This window comes from Drosophila rhopaloa, unplaced genomic scaffold, assembly GCF_018152115.1.
Source record: "Drosophila rhopaloa isolate 14029-0021.01 unplaced genomic scaffold, ASM1815211v1 contig_190, whole genome shotgun sequence".
NCBI lineage: Eukaryota > Metazoa > Arthropoda > Insecta > Diptera > Drosophilidae > Drosophila > Drosophila rhopaloa.
In genome coordinates, this window is record NW_025335073.1 from 4,030,877 (window position 1) to 4,040,804 (window position 9,928).

General features: G+C 38.7%; 1 protein-coding gene across 2 annotated transcripts in view; it reads right to left on the bottom strand.

The window, feature by feature from the left end:
* LOC108041495 (unconventional myosin-VIIa) overlaps positions 1–6,407 on the bottom strand; it is a 1,185,777-nt gene extending 1,179,370 nt beyond the window's left edge. For both annotated transcript variants that reach the window (XM_044459306.1, XM_044459307.1), the window contains exon 1: positions 6,314–6,407. The gene's annotated coding sequence lies outside the window, so the exon portion shown is untranslated. The remainder of the gene's footprint in view (positions 1–6,313) is intronic.
* Between the last annotated feature and the right edge of the window lie 3,521 nt (positions 6,408–9,928).

A 9,928-nucleotide genomic window follows, 5' to 3' on the forward strand; every position in this document is an offset into this window, starting at 1 on the left:
ATAGTTCAGGAGTTTTACCTGTTTAATGTTGAAAAATAGGTGTGGGTCAAATAAGCTGTGAGCCACGTTGTGCGTCTTCACAGAGAACGGTCGTGTTTTTGTTTTGCGCTCCGAATTTTCATTTTTCTTATTGAAACCACCGGGGTTTACTTAAATCTCTTCATCGTAGCTACACCTTTAAGTGTTTTCTAACAACTTTCCGTTCGCTTCGCGAGTGCATCGTGATTAACTTGTGTTTAGTAAACAAAAAGTTTTTATCATAATTTAATTCGGTGCTGGTTTGTTGTTATTGTTTTCTATTGCCCCTCTTTTCAGTCTTTCTCTTCGTCGTTGAGCGCTGTTGGAACGGCACGCACTCCAACGGTCAAATCTCTCAGAGGTGTTTTATACCGGAGTTAATCGGTTAATAATCCCGCTCTCTCTCTTTTCGTTTCTATATCGTTTCGTGGTGCCTAACATCAAAGTTATTCGGTGTTTCGCTCCCGCTCTGTCGCTCTGCTTGATCTCTCATTAAAAAGTTCTTGAGCGCTTTCGATTTTTTTGTCCGCTATAGTGCACAGTGGTCCGTGGTCAGCGAAAATGGCTTTCTGTTCATTCCCTGCCATACATGTGATAAAATTTATCACGCAAAGTGTCTTGGCTATTCTGGCCTGGTTCGTGATGCCATCGATAAGAGGAGTGGCCTGCGCTACTACTGCGATGAATGCATTGTATACGAGAACCAGGCAATAACTATTAGGCGGCTCATAAAAAGCAGTGTTACGGAATTAATCCGGAACTGCCGTAAAAATACGGACCTGCTCGTGGCGCTTGAATCTCAGCTCACTAGCCGCATGCTAGCTGAGCCCGATTCCCCAAAGCGAAAAAAGTCGCGGTCGGTGGGCATTCTGCGGCAGGTGCTGTGCAACCTGCTGCCCGCGATTCGACTCCAGCTCAGCTGCCAATCTTAGGCGCCACTCAAATGGTACTAAGATCGGGGGCAAAAAGTGATTCGGTATCCGAAGTTGCTGGAATCGATGTGGCTCCGCTAGGTACTTCCGCTCTGTCCGATCAAAATAAAGTAGTGGCCCCAACACCTCATGTAGACTTAACGTCCGGATTACCGGCCGATACTGGTAGTACAGATACAAATTCTGTAGTACCAAAAAGGGTTGCATGTGTTGTACCAAAAACGGTTACTTGTGTTCGGGTGCCCCAGCTAAAACATATATTTGTTTCACGGCTCGCCCCAGACCTCTCATCACTGGATATTACGGCTTATATCCGTAACAAAATCCAAGTTGATGATTTGAAGGTCGAACAATTTAAATTTTCTTATGCTAGGAAAGTATCATCATTTAAGATTGGTATTCCTTGTGCTCTTTTTGCATCTGTGTGTTCCACCAGTTTCTGGCCCAAGGGCATATTTGTAAAAGGGTACGAAGCTAAGAGAAAAAAGAATAGTTCAGGGGAAATGGAAAACACCATTAAAGAACCATCCCCAGCGCCCTCCACATCCTCTTCTGTCCCAAAAAACTAGCCTCCTCTTTTCTTCTTTGCTATCAGAATACAAGAGGCTTACTTAGTAAGCTGACTAAATTGTATTCTGATAGTTTTTCTTTCCCATATAATATTATGGTATGTACAGAGACCTGGTTAAGGCCGGATATTCTTAGCTCCGAAATTCTCCCGGGTAAGTACACAATTTATAGGCTTGATCGCCAGTTCAGACGGGGAGGTGGAGTCCTGATTGCTGTCGACTCCACCTTTTCGTCTGAATTACTAACTTTCGAAGACTTTTATGACATCGAATTCCTAGGTATAAAATTATCGTTTCCCGGTAGTTTTGTATATATTACTTGTTCATATATCCCACCATCATCTGAGTTCCCTATTTACGCAAATCACCTTTCCGTTATTCAGTCCATTTCCAAAAACTGTCGGATCGAGATCAGTTAATTGTATTAGGTGATTTTAATATACCTAGTGCGACATGGTCCCCTGACGAAAACTCTAACATTTTACTTCCTTTAGCGCAGCATGACTTTATTGACGGCTTGCTTGACATTGCGCTATCCCAAGTGAACCATGTTAAGAACTCCTTAGGACGTTTACTGGACTTGTGTTTTGTTTCAAATTCAGAAGGCGTTTGCCTATCAAGAACGTCACCACTTACACAACCGGAAGATCCCTATCATCCAACTCTAGAGCTGACTGTAGACGCAAGAACAGAGCTGAATAAAAAATCCGAAAAGTCGGTTAAACGAATCCGCTGCTTTCGTAAGGCAAACTTTCATCTTTTAAATACTTTTATATCCGGCTATGACTGGTCCGAATTTTATTCATGCACTAACGTGGCTAAGGCCGTTAATATCTTTTATAATGCATTGAATTCCTTCTTTTATCTGTGTGTTCCGTTATACTATCCGTCAATTTCAAATAAACCTCCATGGTTTAATAAAGAGTTGTCACACCTAAAAAATATTAAGTCCAGACTTTTCAATAAATTTAAAATGTGCGGTTCACAATCTGCCTTCTCTCGGTACCTAAGGGCTCGGTCAAATTTTATCGTGCTTAACGCCCGGTGTTATAAAAACTATTTGACTCGTTGTAGGGTCCAATTTTCAAGATCCAAAACAGTTTTATAATTTTGTTAACACTAAGCGTAAATCCGCCTGTTACCCTGCATCACTATCATTCGAAAACTCTACGGCAAATTCTGATCAGGCAATTGCCGATCTATTTGCCCAGTTTTTCCAGACAACATATTCTGTTTCATCCCGTCAAAATCCGTCTTATTCAAATGCCATACCCAAGTCGAACTTAATATGTGTTCGTAGGACTAGCATTTAAGAGTAATTAAGGCCCCACTTTTTAATTTTTCATTTGAATTATTTATTTTTCCCATTCAGTAATTTGTTACATTATATGTATGATTCTTTTCTCTTCTTTTGTTTTTTATTTGTTGTATACAGAATTTCTTAAAGTGCTACTTTCACAAAATGGAAAATGTCTCAAAAATGGGGTAAATCAAAAAAATAATAAAATTCTATTTAAAATATTTGAAAAATGTATTCGAAATGCATTATGCACTTGAAATTGTATGGAACAGATCCTGCTCACTAAAAATAGCGTACATATATTACCTTTCCGTCATCATTTACAATACGATTTAAATTTATATAATAGTATTTAGTGGCTAATGAATGTACTTCACTCGAACTCGTACTCTGTAAGATTTATACAATTATATATTTTATAGCTTATAGCCTACCATATACAGCAATAAAAATGATGTCGATACAATAAAGTATTTTATTTTTTATATCAACTTGATTTTTTGTCCGAGGTTAAGCGAAAGCTCCCTTCTTTTGGATCTTCATAAAGTTAAGCCTGTCTATTCACCGGGTCCGGACGGAGTTCCAGGCTGCGTGCTGAGGTACTGTGCTGAAACTCTGTGTAGACCTCTGTACAAATTGTTTACCTTGTCTTTAAAAACATCTCATTTCCCACTTATTTGGAAGAAGTCATTTGTCATTCCCCTTCATAAGAAAGGAAATAAATGCAATACAAGTAATTACAGAGGCATATCCAAATTATCCGCCATCCCAAAGCTTTTCGAAAACACTATTACACCCCATTTGCAACATCTTTGTAGATCGATTATATCTCCATGTCAACATGGATTTATAAGGCGAAGATCTACGACGACAAACCTCTTGGAGCTAACGTCTTTTGTAATAAATGGCTTTAGAAAGAACATGCAGACTGACGTAGTTTACACTGACTTTAGTAAAGCGTTTGATTCAGTAAATCACTCGCTACTTGTATTACAGCTAGACTTATTAGGGTTTCCATGTGATCTTCTAACATGGATCTCAAGTTATCTGAGTGGTAGGACTCAACGAGTCCTCTTTAAAAACTCGATCTCTGATTTGATCCGAGTTACTTCGGGCGTCCCACAAGGAAGCCACCTTGGCCCACTTCTTTTTACTTTATTTATAAACGATCTCCCTCTAGTCTTGACAAAGTCGCGTGTCCTTATGTACGCAGATGACGTTAAGTTATGCCTGCAATATAACGAAATTTCTAGCAGTTCAGACTTACAATCTGACCTAAACGCTTTTCAAACATGGTGTTGTGAAAATCTTTTGGATTTAAATAGCGCTAAGTGCAAAGTAATGACTTTTTTCGGGTGAACCCACAATATGCAACGTATACGCTGGGTGGTTGCGCGTTGTCTAGAATTACGCATGTCGATGACCTTGGCGTCCTCCTTGACCCTAAACTTAAGTTTTGTGACCATATTACTTCTATGGTGAATAAAGCCAGGGGAGTACTTGAATTTATTAAAAGGTGGTCAAAGGAATTCGATGATCCCTATGTTACAAAGACTCTCTTCATTTCACTAGTCCGTCCAATCCTGGAGTACTGTTCTGCAGTTTGGAGTCCTCAGTATGGTGCACATATAGACCGGATAGAGTCTGTGCAAAAGAACTTTTTATTATTTGCTCTACGGGGCCTTAACTGGAATGCAAGCCTTATTTTACCATCCTACTCTAGTAGACTTCTCCTAATTAATCTACCATCCTTAGTAAACCGTAGAACGATGCTTGGCACAACTTTTATCTATAAACTTATTCACGGGGATGTGGAGAGTCCCGAGTTACTGGGTCGCATAAGCTTCTCCGTGCCTAATAGAATTACCAGGAACTATGTTCCTCTTACATTAAATATTTGTAGATCTAACTTTGATATGCATGAACCGTTTAGAGTACTGTGTAACGTCTATAATAGACTATACCACATTATTTCTACTACCGACTCTTTGCCAAGCCTAAAATCATTAATTTTATCTTACCTAGCACAAAATTAGTATTAGTATTAGTCTCGTACGTATTTGTAATCTTAGTCTGTCCGCTTCTACATTGTGCTTTTAACTTCTCGCGATCTCGTTTTTACGCCTATTAGGCTCCGCGCGTAACAAGCACTGCTTGGTGTCGTAAGGGCCACTTGTTTGCGCTGATCATAGTGCATCAACGTCCGAAAAGAGAAGGCGACTGAGCGGTCGCGCATGCCAGACATGCCGTCTCAGCACTGTCCAGGCCCATAGAAGCGGGCGTTCCACAAGGTAGTGTGCTTGGCCCTACATACACTATTCTCTGACGACATGCCAAACCACTCGTCAATCACAGCACTTGCAGGAAGGGATACGCTGGTTGCAACCTACGCTGACGATACCGCGGTGCTCACCAGAAACAGCTCCATAGACCTGGCAAAAATAGGTCTCCAAGAATATCTAGATGCATTTCAGGAATGGGCTAGGATTTGGAACGTGTGCATCAATGCAGATAAATGCGCAAACGTGACCTTCGCAAATCGGGCGCTAAACTGCCCGAGTGTGACGCTTAATGGTAGAGTGTTAACTCACTCAACATCACACAAATATCTAGGAGTCATTCTAGACAGAAAGCTCAAACTCGAAAGCAATGTCAAGTCGCTGCTGCATTCTTATAGAACTAAGTTAAATCGCATGTCCTGGCTACTCTCCGCTAAAAACAAGCTTTCGCATTCCAGCTCCGAACTTTTTCTACGCAATACAGGTGTACGGTATCACAAACCCACCTCAACAGAATACGGGTACTTCAAGCCAAGACGCTGAGGAGGATCTCAGGAGCTCCATGGTACATGAGAACGGCGGACATAGAGCCCGACTTCAAAGTACCAAAAATTGGGGATAAAATTCGGGCGATTGCACAAAAATACACGGAGAGGCTTGGAGGTCATCCTAACAGCCCAGCTAGGCGACTAACGCCGAGTCATCGCACTACGGTCAGGAGAATACTGAAACGCCATCATCCTCAAGACCTGCTGGCTCGGGTCTTGACCTAATGATTACCAGCAATGCTAAACTTAAATTTCTCGCATTTCCATAGCCTCAATGTATATAATTTTTCTATAATTTATATTTATTATGTGCTGCTGACATAACTAAATTTTCTGTATATTATTTCTGATTTGCTTAAGTTGCCAGTTATGTAGGTAACAGTGCACCTATCTTTGTTACCATTTCGTTATTATTTCACAATAAATTATTATTTCACAATTACGCATTATTCCTCGGAACCCATTTGTTTTGGTATATTAATAAGTATGCTGTCATCATACTGTTGTTTTTATTAGTGGTTGCACCTGCTATTAAAAACTTTTCCCTGAGTGATTTATTGATGGGCACTTATGTTGTCCTGATAATTTCCTGTTTATGAAATAACGTTGAACGATACGGAAGCAGATATATATAGTGGTTAATTGTAAATAGTGAACAAAACTGCCCCTGAGTTTAACGTTTATTATATTCGTTAACAAATAGGGTCTATCGAGAAATATAATCATAGGAGGACCAAGTTTTCTATTATGGCTATTAATTAAATTCACATCTATAAATCTTAAAAAATGTGGCCATATACATATAGGTACAGACTTTCGTCTTATTGGCAAGATACAGTGTCGTTATACATAGTAGAAATCGAGCATTTAGGAAAGCTCGATATCATTTTTATTTTTAAAATATTTATGGTCCCTGCACGCTATCGTAGTCACGCTTATCAAATAGTCCTGTATCGTTATTCTGATATTTACAAAATATAATTTGTTACTTCATAATTTGTCATAAAATATCTTTAACAACATTTTTGGATACAATTTTCGGGCTTATTTTCACACGCATGGAAGGCTATATCCAATCTACGTCGGGTTATGGTGTTATCAAGTTAAGTAAGCAAAAGTCGAAATAACTAGACTTGATGGCGTCTTCCCACAGATATCCATATACCATCTACCATCCGTTGAACGGATTGTCCATTGTGCAAGCAGCACAAAAAAAAACAAAAGGTAATAATTTTTTAAAATTTTTTTTCTGATTGTTCCTTTGGCAGCTATATGATATAGTCGCCCGATCCGGCTCGTTCTGACTTATATACTACCTGCAATAGAAAGACAACATTTGGGAAAGTTTCAATCAGATAGCTTTAAAACTGAGGGACAAGTTTGCGTAGAAACGGACGGACCGACGAACGGACGGACAGACGGACAGGGCTACTCTCCTGTTTTTGGGTTGTCCTCTTAAGCCGAGAACAAAAGCTCTTTTTAGTGGCTGTGAGAGCGATATTTGTATTTTATGCTCAATGGTGCGTAACGCACAAACATGCGGTTCAATTCTGGAAAAACTAAGCTAACACAATAAGTCAGGGACCTACCACCATTTTATTTGGTATTGTCGACTACGCAGATCTATTTTTGATAAGGTCGGATATCTGTTAAACTCATTGTTGTGCTAGACTCAAAGTATACCAAAGCTAAGGAAAGTACCATAGCTGAAGTAAAGACCAACGAAGGAGCTGGACAATTTATATCGAAATTAAGAACAACCGATCAAGTTTTTCCTCATCATCTTAAACCGGTTGCACAAAATCTACACAAACTTGACTGATACTCCGTTTTTTGCACGAATTTATAAAATGATAGAAGTAGAACTGAAAGATGTGCTGTCAAGCTCCGATCGAGAAGAAAATAAGACAACGATGGCATCGGTCATATTCAATAATTAAAACGATTAAAAAACACACCAAATTCTACTGGCGTAAACCTTAACTTTTTTTTAACTTTTACTTTAAATTGTTTTAGACTTTACTTTTAAATTGTTTTAGAATTTATTCAAAATTAAGTTAAACAGGAACAATGACGTCAGCGCTAGCAGATAAATTCACTTTAGCGCCAGTACCATCTATTAGGGGCATATTTGTTATAAAACTGATTAAAAAAATTACGTTTTTTGATAGTCGTGGAGTTCGACACTATAGTGTTCTTCTTGTTAAGATTCTTGTTTCTATACATTTTCAATTTAAAATATAGTGATTTGGAATAACGTTCAAAGAGGAATGAAGAGAACCAAAGATAAAAACAAACTTTATACCCGTTACTCGTAGAGTAAAAGTTTAGTTGTTCATGAGAACTCCAGCTCCGAACTTTTTCTACGCAATACAGGTGTACGGTATCACAAACCCACCTCAACAGAATACGGGTACTTCAAGCCAAGACGCTGAGGAGGATCTCAGGAGCTCCATGGTACATGAGAACGGCGGACATAGAGCCCGACTTCAAAGTACCAAAAATTGGGGATAAAATTCGGGCGATTGCACAAAAATACACGGAGAGGCTTGGAGGTCATCCTAACAGCCCAGCTAGGCGACTAACGCCGAGTCATCGCACTACGGTCAGGAGAATACTGAAACGCCATCATCCTCAAGACCTGCTGGCTCGGGTCTTGACCTAATGATTACCAGCAATGCTAAACTTAAATTTCTCGCATTTCCATAGCCTCAATGTATATAATTTTTCTATAATATATATTTATTATGTGCTGCTGACATAACTAATTTTTCTGTATATTATTTCTGATTTGTTTAAGTTGCCCAGTTATGTAGGTAACAGTGCACCTATCTTTGTTACCATTTCGTTATTATTTCACAATAAATTATTATTTCACAATTACGCATTATGCCTCGGAACCCATTTGTTTTGGTATATTAATAAGTATGCTGTCATCATACTGTTGTTTTTATTAGTGGTTGCACCTGCTATTAAAAACTTTTCCCTGAGTGATTTATTGATGGGCACCTATGTTGTCCTGATAATTTCCTGTTTATGAAATAACGTTGAACGATACGGAAGCAGATATATATAGTGGTTAATTGTAAATAGTGAACAAAACTGCCCCTGAGTTTAACGTTTATTATATTCGTTAACAAATAGGGTCTATCGAGAAATATAATCATAGGAGGACCAAGTTTTCTATTATGGCTATTAATTAAATTCACATCTATAAATCTTAAAAAAATGTGGCCATATACATATAGGTACAGACTTTCGTCTTATTGGCAAGATACAGTGTCGTTATACATAGTAGAAATCGAACATTTAGGAAAGCTCGATATCATTTTTATTTTTAAAATATTTATGGTCCCTGCACGCTATCGTAGTCACGCTTATCAAATAGTCCTGTATCGTTATTCTGATATTTACAAAATATAATTTGTTACTTCATAATTTGTCATAAAATATCTTTAACAACATTTTTGGATACAATTTTCGGGCTTATTTTCACACGCATGGAAGGCTATATCCAATCTACGTCGGGTTATGGTGTTATCAAGTTAAGTAAGCAAAAGTCGAAATAACTAGACTTGATGGCGTCTTCCCACAGATATCCATATACCATCTACCATCCGTTGAACGGATTGTCCATTGTGCAAGCAGCACAAAAAAAAACAAAAGGTAATAATTTTTTAAAATTTTTTTTCTGATTGTTCCTTTGGCAGCTATATGATATAGTCGCCCGATCCGGCTCGTTCTGACTTATATACTACCTGCAATAGAAAGACAACATTTGGGAAAGTTTCAATCAGATAGCTTTAAAACTGAGGGACAAGTTTGCGTAGAAACGGACGGACCGACGAACGGACGGACAGACGGACAGGGCTACTCTCCTGTTTTTGGGTTGTCCTCTTAAGCCGAGAACAAAAGCTCTTTTTAGTGGCTGTGAGAGCGATATTTGTATTTTATGCTCAATGGTGCGTAACGCACAAACATGCGGTTCAATTCTGGAAAAACTAAGCTAACACAATAAGTCAGGGACCTACCACCATTTTATTTGGTATTGTCGACTACGCAGATCTATTTTTGATAAGGTCGGATATCTGTTAAACTCATTGTTGTGCTAGACTCAAAGTATACCAAAGCTAAGGAAAGTACCATAGCTGAAGTAAAGACCAACGAAGGAGCTGGACAATTTATATCGAAATTAAGAACAACCGATCAAGTTTTTCCTCATCATCTTAAACCGGTTGCACAAAATCTACACAAACTTGACTGATACTCCGTTTTTTGCACG